This window comes from Thalassophryne amazonica, chromosome 9, assembly GCF_902500255.1.
Source record: "Thalassophryne amazonica chromosome 9, fThaAma1.1, whole genome shotgun sequence".
Taxonomy (NCBI): Eukaryota; Metazoa; Chordata; class Actinopteri; order Batrachoidiformes; family Batrachoididae; genus Thalassophryne; species Thalassophryne amazonica.
Genome location: NC_047111.1, coordinates 75,091,350 through 75,106,516, shown reverse-complemented (window position 1 = coordinate 75,106,516; position 15,167 = coordinate 75,091,350). Strand labels below are relative to the sequence as shown.

The 15,167-nt window shown below is 47.2% G+C and overlaps 1 pseudogene; it reads right to left on the bottom strand.

Moving 5' to 3' along the window:
• Positions 1 to 2,755: 2,755 nt before the first annotated feature.
• The window catches only part of LOC117517960, a 139,774-nt pseudogene continuing 127,362 nt past the window's right edge, over positions 2,756 to 15,167 (bottom strand).

Genomic DNA, 15,167 nt, shown 5'->3' with positions numbered 1-15,167 from the left:
TTGTCCATTTTAAAACACTGGAGATCATTGTAGATGAACAGCCTATAATTTTTTGCACGTGTGTATATGTTTTCCCCTCTCCAATCAACTTTTTAATCAAACTACGCTGTTCTTCTGAACAATGTCTTGAACATCCCATTTTCCTCAGGCTTTCAAAGAGAAAAGCATGTTCAACAGGTGCTGGCTTCATCCTTAAATAGGGGACACCCGATTCACACCTGTTTGACCACAAAATTGACAAACTCACTGATTGAATGCCACACTACTATTATTGTGAACACCCCCATTTTTACTTTTTTTTACTACTAAGCCCAATTTCATAGCCTTAATGGAGGAATATTTTGTTGACTGATGAGAGTAACATTGTTCTTTTTGGGTCCAAGGGCCGCAGACAGTTTGTGAATTCAAGCCACAGTTCACAGTGAAGACAGTGAAGCATGGTGGTGCAAGCATCATGATATGGGCATGTTTTTCCTACTATGGTGTTGGGCCTATATATCGCATACCAGGTATCATGGATCAGTTTGGATATGTCAAAATAATTGAAGAGGTCATGTTGCCTTATGCTGAAGAGGACATGCCCTTGAAATGGGTGTTTCAACAAGACAATGACCCCAAGCACACTAGTAAACCAGCAAAATCTTGGTTCCAAACCAACAAAATTAATGCCTCGCAGATGTGAATCATGAAAAACTGTGGTTATACAACTAAATACTAGTTTAGTGATTCACAGGATTGCTAAAAAAGCAGTTTGAACATAATAGTTTTGAGTTTGTAGCATCAACAGCAGATGCTACTATTATTGTGAACACCCCCTTTTCTACTTTTTTTTTTTACAAATAGCCCAATGTCATAGCCTTAAAAGTGTGCGTATCATGAATGCTTGGTCTTGTTGGATTTGTGAGAATCTACTGAATCTACTGGTACCTTGTTTCCCATGTAACAATAAGAAATATACTCAAAACCTGGATTAATCTTTTTAGTCACACAGCACAACTATTATTCTGAACACTACTGTACGTATTATATTAGGTTGGGGATGACTGCTAAAGTTTATGTTAATGTCCAGAATGAGATCAGTCATACAAATGTGTCCCATACCAAAGTCCCTCAACTCTCAGCATATACATGCATAAGGAAAAAAGTGGCTACTGTGATTGCTTCCAAAACAGCAGGTTTCTAGTTTGAGACCACTCATGCATACCTGGAGTTGCAGCAGAAAGGCATCCAGCCAGATCAACACACACACACAAATTATTGGCGGCATGGCTACCCTGACCTCTAGTAATACTGTGAGAAATCTTGGAGTCATTTTTGATCAGGATATGTCATTCAAAGCGCATATTAAACAAATATGTAGGACTGCTTTTTTGCATTTACGCAATATCTCTAAAATCAGAAAGGTCTTGTCTCAGAGTGATGCTGAAAAACTAATTCATGCATTTATTTCCTCTAGGCTGGACTACTGTAATTCATTATTATCAGGTTGTCCTAAAAGTTCCCTAAAAAGCCTTCAGTTAATTCAAAATGCTACAGCTGGAGTACTGACGGGGACTAGAAGGAGAGAGCATATCTCACCCATATTGGCCTCTCTTCATTGGCTTCCTGTTAATTCTAGAATAGAATTTAAAATTCTTCTTCTTACTTATAAGGTTTTGAATAATCAGGTCCCATCTTATCTTAGGGACCTCATAGTACCATATCACCCCAATAGAGCGCTTCGCTCTCAGACTGCAGGCTTACTTGTGGTTCCTAGGGTTTGTAAGAGTAGAATGGGAGGCAGAGCCTTCAGCTTTCAGGCTCCTCTCCTGTGGAACCAGCTCCCAATTCAGATCAGGGAGACAGACACCCTCTCTACTTTTAAGATTAGGCTTAAAACTTTCCTTTTTGCTAAAGCTTATAGTTAGGGCTGGATCAGGTGACCCTAAACCATCCCTTAGTTATGCTGCTATAGACGTAGACTGCTGGGGGGGTTCCCATGATGCACTGTTTCTTTCTCTTTTTGCTCTGTATGCACCACTCTGCATTTAATCATTAGTGATCGATCTCTGCTCCCCTCCACAGCATGTCTTTTTCCTGGTTCTCTCCCTCAGCCCCAACCAGTCCCAGCAGAAGACTGCCCCTCCTTGAGCCTGGTTCTGCTGGAGGTTTCTTCCTGTTAAAAGGGAGTTTTTCCTTCCCACTGTAGCCAAGTGCTTGCTCACAGGGGGTCGTTTTGACCGTTGGGGTTTTACATAATTATTGTATGGCCTTGCCTTACAATATAAAGCACCTTGGGGCAACTGTTTGTTGTGATTTGGCGCTATATAAAAAAATTGATTGAATTGAATTGAATTGAATGGTGGCTAGTGGTTAGCACTGTTGCCTCACATCAAAAAGGTCATGGGTTGTGTGATCTCACTTCCCACCTGGGCCTTTCTGTGTGGAGTTTGCATGTTCTCCCCGTGTTCATGTGGGTTCCCTCTGGTTGCTCCAGTTTCCTCCCAATTTCTAAAACATGCCGGTTAGGTGAATTGGTGAGTAAAAATTGGCCGTAGATGTGCATGCAGGTGTGAATGTGTTTGTCTGTCTATATGTGGCCGTGCGATAGGCCGGCCTCGTGTCCAGGGTGTACCCCCCCCCACATGGGTGCTGGGATCAGCCCTGCACATGACCCGTGACTAGAGTAAGCGGATATAGAAAATGAATGAAAGACAAATAATAATAATAATAATAATAATGAATAAATAAAAATAAAACAGGTGCATGAAAATTATCAGTCAGGATTGGTGAGCATATATGATGTGAGAGAAAAACACTGTGCATAAGGGGTTAAAAAAGTCATTATTTATTGATTTATTTTACAAAATCAAACAATAAAGGATTAAAAATGGGGTCACCCACAACAGATAATCCCATCCACCCAGAAGCCATATAATCTACTCATCCAGTATAAAACAATTCCAGCTTTATTTACACAAAAAACAACTTTAACCCGACCTTTACTTCAAATGGTGGTCCAACAATATTACCTTTTAAAGAACAAATGCACAACAAATAACACAACAAATACAAGAAACGGCTTTAAAATGGAGCTCGATTCTGAGTTTGATCCAAACTCTACATCTTTTTTTGACCCCCCCCCCCCAGAACCACGTCCAGCTGTGTCCGACTTGTCATCCCCCTCTTGGTCCTGGACTCGAGTCGCTTGAGCTCCGTGGTGGGGTTTGAGTTTGTAAGGAGGTCTGGATTCACACGTACTGCTCTTTGGGGAAAGTGTACGGCACAACTCCTAAAGGAGGAACAGACAGGCCCGGCGCTGAAGGGTACTTAAAGATGGCAGTGGCGTGTGAAGAAGGAGAGAACGTGTTCTTTGAGGAAGCTGCAGCAGCACTGGGCTGTGAGGGGTGGTAGGGGTGCTGGGGCAGAAAGCTGAGAGGGGGGTTGATGGGAGGGGAATAGGGTTCCGGGTAGTCCTCTTTGTTACAGGCCAGTCTGTAGCTCACGTAATCTGCTGTGTTTGGAAGCTCCTCATAAAACCTGCCTGAGTGCTGTGGGGAGATTATCAACATGACTGAAAAGCAACGCTACTGGGACTAAAGTGTGTAGTACATGTGCACATACTTACCGCCATACACACACACACACACACACAGGTCCATAAGTATTTGGATAGTGATACTTTTTTTTTTTTTTACTTTGTGTTCTCAGTGTAGACTTTCAGATTAAGCATTGCATTTACCATTTAGGAATTACAGCCATTTTATGTACACTCTCCATTTTCAGAGCCCATAAGTAATTGGACAGATTACTAGTGATTAGTCAAGGCTCAAGCCCAGATTTTATCTGCTTTCTTGTGTTAAAGTTATTTTTACTTCACTCCACCAGGAAGCTGATGGTAATGCAGCAACAGACAAAAGTTGCAGTTTCACCACTTTCTCTAATCACATCCACAGAAGTGTATAAATCTTCCAGCACTATCATGAGTGTCTTGGTGCACTGTAAAAAAATTTTTTTGCTTTTAGTTCCTTTAACTTATTTTTTTGATTCAGGTCAACTAAATTTTGCCAAAAAGTTGAGACAACTAGAAATGTTAAGTTTTGATCCATTCAACGAGAAATATGTGATTGGCCAACTTGTCCAATAAGTTGGCAGGTTTCGCACATGCTCAGAACACCGCCCCTGCACAATCCCCTTTGTCAACCCGTGCCTACATCCACTCCATGCGTCCACTGCCGTAATCCAGCATTGCAAATTTTCTTTGCCTCATGGTGGATTGAAGGAGAGAATTTTATCTCTGCACTCTGCAGAACTACACCATCAACAAATGGAATCCTTTTGAACGCATAATACAACATACACATTGTGTTCTGCTACACTTCAGACCACTGACTCCATGGAGGCACCAGCAGCGATAAAAGGAGTGGATGTTGGCCTACTGATCATCACAGAGCAAAATGCAGAGATGACAGCCCAGAACAATGTGGATGTTGCAGTAATCCTGGAGGAGCGCAGTTTTGCGCGAGTTGCAGATGTACCAAATGGCTTTGCGATGCTGATTGGACTACTTTACTGCGTCAACATTGATTATCCTAAGGGACTGAAGTACACCTTCGAGGTCATTCAGAAGGTAATCATGGACATTGGGGGAAGCACCTGCTCTGCTCGGGCTCATGGACTGCGCAACAAATTGCTTCAGCACACAGTGTAGAGATGTTCTGCCCTGTCATTTGTATTCTAACACTATTTGTTGAATGTTTTCAGTGTCCTGTTTACATATATGACACACACAGATGTTCTGCACAACAAAGTAGCCACCTATTTCCACATTAGTTAAGCCATACCTGTTTCCAGTACATTTTAAAAGAATTACAAGTACAAGAAATGTGAAAGAAAAGTTTTAGTTTTGTGCAAAGTTTTGTTTTATGCTGGAGTTACAGGCACACACACACACACACACACGCACGCACGCACACACACACACACACACACACACACACACACACACACACACACACACACACACACACACACACACACACACACACACAGCCTCAGTAACTGTACATGCAGACAGGGACCGTAATGAGCAGCAAGAGCAATTGGCTGCCATTCATTCTCAATGGACGCTGGCATCGTAGGGCGCTGGGCGCCAAGGTGCTCTATAATGCCACTGTCCATTTAGAATGAATGGCAGTCAAGTGCTCTTGCTGCTTGTGATGGTCCCTCTCTGTGTATCCCCAACCCACACACTGACACGTGGTAAGAGACAATCTGTTGTGTGGGCCACCAGAAGAGGAGGTACTGCTGGCCCACCACCAGAGGGCGCCCTGCCTGAAGTGTGGGCTTCAGGCATGAGAGGGCGCTGCCGCCACAGACACAGCCGGGGGTGACAGCTGTCACTCATTATCTCTTGACAGCTTTCACCCATCTACTCTACATCATCTCACTCCATAAAGACCGGACGTCATCTCCACCTCGTTGCCGAGATATCATCTACCTACGGAGGTAATATTCTCAGCCGTTGTTGTTCTAAAGGATTCATAATTCTCTGAGTTGTTGCAGGAGTTCCTGAGGAGCCTACTGACAACGGGACGCTAAGTGTGGGGAGACGTGACGAGTGACGCACGTCCAACCTAAGTAGCCCTCAGTCTCTTCCTGTGTTAGAGGTGGAGGTGGAATAACCACCATAAGTGTTACTGGGTGTTCACACACCCACATCTGATTGTTTCTGTTCTTCGCCAGCAGTACCAGATCCGACACGCGGAGACGGTGGCCACCTGGGGACTCGGAACTTGGCGGCTCCAGTATTTTCCAGGTTCGGTGGCGGAGGAAATCGTGTGGTTCCGGTTCTTCTCAGGACAGACGTCTTCTAATCCTCGAGCCTACCCACACGGACACCTTTGTTAATTGATTTTTGCACCTATTCTGTAATCTGCTGTGTTGAGTTGTGCTATTCACAACAGTAAAGTGTTCATATTTGACTTCCTCCATTGTCCGTTCATTTATGCCCCCTGTTGTGGGTCCGTGTCACTACACTTTCCCAACACAATCTGTCGTTTTGTTTTTAGTTATGTTAATGATTTAAAAAGATGTTTTAAGAATAACTTGAAATGAATGTTTACTGAATAAATTGTTTCAGAAATTGATTGGTTTTACTTTATGCGCTACTTGGTAGCCTTTTGTTTTCAAACAAAGTAGTTGAAGATGGCCTTTCTCAACACAGGATTTGTGTCAGATTCGAACCCTGACAGCTGCAGTTAAGAGTAAGCCTTTGATACATGCTGTAAAAAAAAAAAAAAATCCCAAGTTGACTTAACAAAATAATTTGTAACCTCGCTGCCTTAAAATTTTGATTAAGGCTAGCAAATTATTTCAGGTAATTTCAACTCACAACTAAGTTGAAATTACTTGATATACCTTGTGAGCTGATTTAAAAGTGAGTTGAGATTACTGAGTATCGCTGCTGATGGAACATAAATATTTGTTTATTTGACTAAAAAAATAAAGTTCCCAGAACAAAGTAATAAGTCATGTGAACTTGGTCTTTAAAGTTGGAGACACTTAGTTGTGAGTTGAAATTACTTGAATATAACTTGTTGGCCTGATTTAAAAGTGAGTTGAGATTACTTGAGTATTGTTGTTGATGGAACAAAAATATTTGTTTATTTGACTAAAAAAAAGAGACTTCCCAGAACAAAGCAATAAGTCATGTGAACTTGGTCTTTAAAGTTGGAGACACTGTTGTGAAAGTGTAGTGACACGGACCCACAACAGGGGGCGCAAATGAACGGTCAATAGATGAGCCAAAAGGTAACAATTTAATGTTGTGAAACGTGCACAACGAATATACAGACAATCTCAGAATATAATTACAGTCAAATTACAAAGGTGACGTGTGGGCAGGCTCGAGGATAGAAGACGTCTGTCCTGAGAAGAGCCGGAACCACACGATTTCTGCCCCCACAGAACCTGGTGAATACTGGAGCCGCCAAGTCCCGAATTCCCAGGTGATCACCGTCCCTGACTGTCGGATCTGGTACTGCTGGCGAAGAACAAAGACAGTCAAGTGTGGGTGTGTGTACACCCAGTAGCAACAGCGGTGGGAGTGCCACCTCCACCTCTCGCTCAATATGTTGCAGAGTACCGCAGTGATTCCTCAGGGGAAAAGAGTGCCGTCCTGCACTCACTCAGCTTCCACAGAAAAAGGAACCGGTACTCCTGCAAACACTCACAATATACAGATATATTGCAAAAGACATAAACGGCTGAGGATATTACCTCCAATGAAGTATGATATCTCGGCGATGAGGTGGAGATGACGTCTGGTCTTTATGGAGTGCGCTGATGAAGAATGTGTGACAGCTGTCAGGAATTAATGAGTGACAGCTGTCACTCCCGGCTGTGTCCGTGGCGGCAGCGCCCTCTCGTGCCTGAAGCCCGCACTTCAGACAGGGCGCCCTTTGGTGGTGGGCCAGCAGTACATCCTCTTCTGGCGGCCCACACAACAGGACCCTCCTGGCGCCCGACCAGGCTTGTCCGGGTGTCTGCGGTAGAAATCGGCCAGGAGGGCCGGGTCCAGGATGAAGCTCCTCTTCACCCAGGAGCGTTCTTCGGGTCCATACCCTTCCCAGTCCACCAAGTACTGGAACCCCCGGCCCATTCGACGGACGTCCAGGAGCCGGCTCCCCGTCAATGATCCGGGCAGGAGGCGGCGCCGGACTGGGAGCACAGAGGGATGAGGTGTGGTGAGGCTTGAGTCTGGACACATGAAAAACCGGGTGGATCCGCAGTGAAGCTGGGAGTCAGAGCTTCACTGCGGCAGGACTGAGGATTTTGAGGATCTTGAAAGGTCCAATGTACCGGTCCTTTAACTTGGGGGAGTCCACTTGGAGGGGGATGTCCTTCGTGACCGCCACACCTCCTGCCCGGGCTGGTAAGCAGGGGCCGGGGATCGCCGGGCGGTCTGCATGGGTCTTCGCCCTCGTCCGGGCCTTCAAAACAGGCAGAACGGGCAGAGCGCCACACCCGACGGCACTTCCGCAGGGGGGCTGGACCGAGGGCACACCGACCTCTCCCCCCACCACGGGGAACAACGGGGGCTGATACCCCAAAACACACCTCAAATGGGGAGAGGCCGGTGGCAGAAGACACCTGGCTGTTATGCGCATACTCGATCCAGGCCAGATGGTTACTCCCGGCCTCTCGGCCTATTGCCGGGTGCGGATGTGATGCAGCGGAGGGTCTGTTCCAGTTCATGGTTGGCCCGCTCTGCCTGTCCATTCATCTGTGGATGGTACCCGGACGAGAGGCTCACGGTGGCCCCCAGTTCCCTGCAGAACCTCCTCCAGACGTGTGAGGAGAACTGGGGACCACGATCTGAGACGATGTCGGTGGGTATCCCATGCAGACGGACAACGTGGTGGACCAGGAGGTCTGCTGTCTCCTGGGCTGTTGGAGCTTCGGGAGGGCCACGAAGTGGGCCGCCTTGGAGAATCAGTCCACTATCGTGAAGATGGTGGTGTTGCCCTGGGACGGCGGGAGGCCCATGACGAAATCCAGGCCGATGTGGGACCAGGGGCGATGAGGCACAGGAAGCGGTTGGAGTAGTCCTTGGACCTTCCTGTGGTCAGCCTTGCCCCTGGCACAGGTGGTGCAGGCCTGGATATACTCCTGGACGTCGGCCTCCATAGACGCCCACCAGAAGCGCTACCGGACAACTGCCACGGTCCTTCGCACCCCTGGATGACAGGAGAGCTTGGAACCGTGACAGAAGTCCAAGACCTGCAGCTCTGGCCTCTGGTGGGAGTATAAACGGTTCATCGGACCTGTACCTGGGTCCAGGCTCCGTGCCAGGGCCTCCCGGACGATCTTCTCCACGTCCCAGGTGAGGGTGGCCACGCTAGTGGACTCCGGCAGGATGGGTTCCGGTGGATCCGACAGTGCAGTTTTGACCTCCTCTTCGTGTACCCAGGACAAGGCATCCGACCTCTGGTTCTTGGTCCCGGGGCGATAGGTGATCCGGAAGTCAAAACGCCCGAAAGAACAGTGACCAGCGGGCTTGCTGGGGTTCAGCCGCTTGGCGGTCCTGATATACTCCAGGTTCCGATGGTCCAGTCTGAAAACCGTGAAAGGCACAGACGCTCCCTCCAACAGGTGTCTCCACTCCTCAAGAGCCTCTTTCACCGCAAGGAGTTCTCGGTTGCCGACGTCATAGTTCGTTCTGCAGGGTCAACCTGCGTGAAAGTAGGCACACGGGTGAAGAACCTTATCGGTCTCTCGCTCTGGGACAGCACGGCTCCTATCCTGAGTCAGAGGCGTCCAACTTCAACCACGAAACTGGCGGCTAGGGTCGGGCTGCACCAAAACTGGCGCAGTAGAGAACCGTCGTTTCAACTCCTTGAACGCGGCTTCGCACCGATCCGACCAGGTGAAGGGGACTTTTGGAGAGGTCAGGGCTGTCAGGGGGCTAACTACCTGACTGTAGCCCTTAATGAACCTCCGATAGAAATTAGCGAAGCCGAGGAACTGTTGCAGCTTCCGACGGCTTGTTGGTTGGGGCCAATCTCTCACCGCCGCAACCTTGGCCGGATCAGGGGCGACGGAGTTAGAGGAGATGATAAACCCCAGGAAGGACAAAGACGTGCGGTGAAACTCGCACTTCTTGCCCTTCACAAACAGTCGGTTCTCTAATAACCGCTGCAGGACCTGACGTACATGCTGGACATGGGTCTCAGGATCCGGAGAAAAGATGAGAATATCGTCCAGATATACGAAGACGAATCGGTGCAGGAAGTCCCGCAAGACGTCGTTAACCAAGGCTTGGAACGTCGCGGGGGCGTTGGTGAGGCCGAACGGCATGACCAGGTACTCAAAGTGACCTAACGGGGTGTTAAATGCCGTCTTCCATTCGTCTCCCTTCCGGATCCGAACCAGGTGATACGCATTTCTAAGATCCAGCTTAGTAAAGATTTTGGCTCCATGCAGGGGGGTGAACATGGAATCCAACAATGGCAACGGGTATCGATTGCGAACCGTAATCTCATTCAGCCCCCTGTAATCAATGCATGGACGGAGTCCGCCATCTTTCTTGCCCACAAAAAAGAAACCTGCCCCCATCGGGGAGGTGGAGTTCCGGATCAGCCTGGCAGCTAATGAGTCCCGGATGTAGGTCTCCATTGATTCGCGCTCAGGTCGTGAGAGGTTGTACAGCCTGCTGGACGGGAACTCAGCGCCTGGAACCAAATCAATGGCACAATTGTACGGACGGTGCGGGGGAAGGGTGAGTGCCAGATCCTTGCTGAAGACGTCAGCAAGATCGTGGTACTCAACCGGCACTGCCGTCAGATTGGGAGGGACTTTGACCTCCTCCTTAGCCTGTAAACCGGGAGGAACCGAAGATCCTAAACACACCCAATGGCAGGTTTCGCTCCACTGAACCACCACCCCAGACGGCCAATCAATCCGGGGGTTGTGCTTCAACATCCATGGGAAGCCCAAAATCACGCGGGAGGTAGAAGGAGTTACAAAAAACTCAATCTCCTCCCGATGGTTTCCAGACACCACCAGAGTTACTGGTTGTGTCTTGTGTGTGAGTAAAGGGAGGAGGGTGCCATCTAGTGCCCGAACCTGCAATGGCGAAGGAAGCGCCACCAGAGGGAGCCCTACCTCCCTTGCCCATCTGCTGTCTAGCAGATTCCCTTCTGACCCCGTGTCCACCAGTGCTGGGGCTTGAAGAGTTAAATCCCCACTCAGGATTGTGACTGGGAGTCGTGTGGCAATCTGTGTGTGTCTCAATTGAATGTTTTGACCCCCCCTTAGCCCAGTCTCTAAGGGCGAGTGTTGTCGTTTTGGCCGTTTGGGGCAGTTTTTCTGTATGTGCTCCTTTGAGCTGCAGAGAAAACACACCCCGCGGATCAGCCTCCTCATTTTGGCCCTGTGCGTTTCCCTAACAACGTCAGCAGGGGGAGCTGTTACCCCACAGAGCGCTGTGGCTGTGGAGCGTGGGGAGGGCGGCGCCTTTTCGAACCCGGAAGGGAGAGGGGTGGCGCGTATCCGGTCACGTCCTTCGCCTCGCTCCCGTCGGCGTTCCTCCAACCGATTGTCTAACCGTATAACGAGATCGATAAGCCCATCTAAATCCCGCGGTTCCTCCTTAGCTACCAGCTGCTCCTTCAGAACCAACGACAGTCCGTTTATGAAGGCGGCGCGGAGCGCAACGTTATTCCAGCCGGACCTCGCAGCCGCGATGCGGAAGTTGACTGCATAAGCGGCTGCGCTCTCGCGTCCATGTCTCATTGACAGCAGCACGGTTGAAGCGGTCTCTCCTCTGTTAGGGTGATCAAACACTGTTCTGAACTCCCCCACAAACCCAGTGTATGCTGATAACAACCGTGAGTTCTGTTCCCAGAGCGCCGTAGCCCAGGCGCGTGCCTTACCCCGAAGCAGAGCAATCACATAAGCTATTTTACTAGCATCTGACGCGTACATGACGGGACGTTGTGCGAAGACGAGCGAACACTGCATGAGAAAGTCCGCGCACGTCTCCACACAACCTCCGTACGGCTCAGGAGGGCTTATGTATGCTTCAGGGGATGGTGGGAGGGGTTGTTGAACGACCACTGGAACGTTCATATTCTGCACAGGGTCGGCAGGAGGAGGAGCTGCAGCAGCGCCCTGAGCGCTCGCCGCCATCTGCGCGGAGAGAGCCTCCACCCTGCGGTTCAGGAGGATGTTTTGCTCAGTCATCTGATCTAACCGAGCCGTAAAGGCGGTGAGAATGTGCTGTAGCTCACCAATCACGCCTCCTGCAGACGCCTGTGCTCCCTGCTCTCCCATTGGTCGTTCAACAGCCGGGTGACGCCCCTCGGAGTCCATGACGCTGGCCGAGATATCCTGTTGTGAAAGTGTAGTGACACGGACCCACAACAGGGGGCGCAAATGAACGGTCAATAGATGAGCCAAAAGGTAACAATTTAATGTTGTGAAACGTGCACAACGAATATACAGACAATCTCAGAATATAATTACAGTCAAATTACAAAGGTGACGTGTGGGCAGGCTCGAGGATAGAAGACGTCTGTCCTGAGAAGAGCCGGAACCACACGATTTCCGCCCCCACAGAACTGGAGCCGCCAAGTCCCGAATTCCCAGGTGATCACCGTCCCCGACTGTCGGATCTGGTACTGCTGGCGAAGAACAAAGACAGTCAAGTGTGGGTGTGTGTACACCCAGTAACAACAGCGGTGGGAATGCCACCTCCACCTCTCACTCAATATGTTGCAGAGTACCGCAGTGATTCCCCAGGGGAAAAGAGTGCCGTCCTGCACTCACTCAGCTTCCACAGAAAAAGGAACCGGTACTCCTGCAAACACTCACAATATGCAGATATATTGCAAAAGACACAAACGGCTGAGGATATTACCTCCAATGAAGTATGATATCTCGGCGATGAGGTGGAGATGACGTCTGGAGTGCGATGATGATGATGATGTAGAATGTGTGACAGCTGTCAGGAATTAATGAATGACAGCTGTCACTCCCGGCTGTGTCCGTGGCGGCAGCGCCCTCTCATGCCTGAAGCCCGCACTTCAGGCAGGGCGCCTTTGGTGGTGGGGCCAGCAGTACATCCTCTTCTGGCGGCCCACACCAACAGGACACTAAGTTGTGAGTTCAAATTACCTAAACTAATTTGCGAGCCTTAATCAAAATTTTAAGGCAGCGAGGGTTACAAATTATTTTAATGTTGAGTCAACTTGGAATTTTTTTACAGTGTGGCTTCCCTCCTGTCTTTCTTATACGTTCAGTTAGGTTTTGAAAACTGTCTACACAAATTGACCAAACAGTACTGTGTTGTATTGCATGATTCCATCCCTCTGACTCACTGAAGAAATAGTGGCTGTAAAAGTGTTGAGTCCTTATATTTACTTAGTCCAATTACTTATGGGCTCTGAAAATGGAGTGACTGTGTATAAACATGGCTATAATTCCTCAATGGCGATGTGATGTTTTTGTCTAAGTCTACACTAACAGTCACATCCTGATTGTTTCATTTCAGCTCCATTCTGGTGGGTCTACAGACACAAAATACAAAAATTATGTCACAACCCAAACACTTATGAAACCTGACATGGATCTAATTTCAGTAATTAATCAAAGTCTAAAGCCTCAATCAGTCTAAATCTAAATCTCTAAATCTAATCTTAATCTAATCTCCTAAAGTCTAAATGACTGACATCGGGCGTGATGTGAGGGCATTATTGTAAAGCGCTTTGAGCGTCTGATACAGATGGAAAAGCGCTATATAAATGCAGTCCTTTACCATTTACCATTAAATCTCAAATGGCTCCAAATCAACAATCAGATACCTGGATATCATCTGACGGTCTTTTCCTTACAGGTGGCGACATTTTCTGTCGGAGAATTATTGCTGAGCAAAAAGAACAAGTCATAAACTTAATGCTGACGTTGACAATAAAAAAATACAAAAGACTCTGTGAAAACAGTGTTTACATACGAGGAGCTGTCTTTCCTACTTCTTAATTTGAGCACCAGGACTGTAACAGTAATTCCCATGAGCACTCCAGCAGGCCAGTAATAATGCAATTACGCTGAGACATCACTTGTTGCAGTCTGAGGCAGGGGCTTTTCTACACACAATGGTAACCAGCAAATATTAAAAAAAAAACCACAGATGTTGACGTCATTTTTTAAGTGCAATAAGTGCTAAAACATCAACATTCAACAGTACATATTTTGTTATTACTATAGAGTATTAAGGAGAACAACGTAACTGATCCTTAATTAAGTTTGGAAGTAATTTAATGGTTAAATGACTTGCTTAGGAGAGAATGGGGGGCTCTCTCTCCCCCACCAGGGGGGCCTAGCAGAAAATCAATTTTTGCAACTTTAGAGACAACCGGGCTAAGTTAATGGCTATAAGAACAAACCAACCGAAGGCTTTATTTCTTGCCTTGTTCATAATCATGACAGAGCCAGCAAAAATAAACAAAAAACAAAAACAAAAAAAACACCACACAAAACAAAAAATGCCTGTCGGGGGAAAGCGAGAAAGAGAAAACAGGTTGACAGAGTGAAAGGGGTCACACACAGGGTCAACCTTGGTTGGACTGTTCTAGGAATAGCAGCGCTGAAAGATGAGTTGAATGTGAAAAACAGCGTGACAGACCTGTACTTCTGCTGCTGAGGGAAGATTTGGAGCCAAGGTCATCATGAAAGCATGATGTTATATTCCTCACAGATGGTGAATGTATGTCCTTGAAGACAGAGAAAGAGAGAAACAAGTGGGGTGGGGTGGTGGGGGGAGCAGTGCAGCGAGACAGGTGGAGAGATAGAGAGAGAGTGAGAACGGGAGAAAGAGAAATTCACCTGAGCTAAGTGATGTTTTCTGTGTATTTCCGTGGATTGGTCGCTTTCTTGATATGGATAACGTAAAACAAATACAGAGAGCAAGGAGGGGGCCACAGTGATTTTTTTTTAACACTTTTGTGACATATATACTCCCAAGCTGTAGGAGGGGCGCTGTGAGAAGAATGCGCCAAAAAAAACCAGATGAAACAGCAAAAACCTGAACAAATATACGTAGTTCTCCTTTAATACCAACAGTAATATGAGCAAAACCTCATGACTACGACTTTAATTTTATCATCAAATACTCCAGGTAACCATACCTATAACGTTGACCTCTACAGAGGCCGATCTTGTCCCAATGCTGTTGGTCGCATCAACACACGTATGTACCTTGCAGGTCATGTGTGACTGGTCCATTAAAGGAAAGGACATTGTCTTGTACCTCAGCATTGTTTGGTATGGACCCATTCACCCTGCAGAATACATCAAGAATGGGCATTGGCAGACAGAGCACAATACCCTCAACCTGTGCCAATAATCATTTGTTTACAAAGCTATTTATATGTAAAACACAAAAGCAAACAATCAAAAATATTTTTTTGTTGATTGAATCACTTGATTTCTGTCAAATGTATGGAAATATAGAGACAGGTTCCCACACATTCCCATTCAGTTGAATGGGAATGTGTGCTCACAAGCAATTTGTGGCATAGAAAACCCACTTCCAGTTATCTCAACCTTTGCCTTCTGACTGAAAAATCATTAGAGTTGTTTGAGTCAGGCTGCCTAACCTAAGTAGTAATTTGGTAACAACCAGA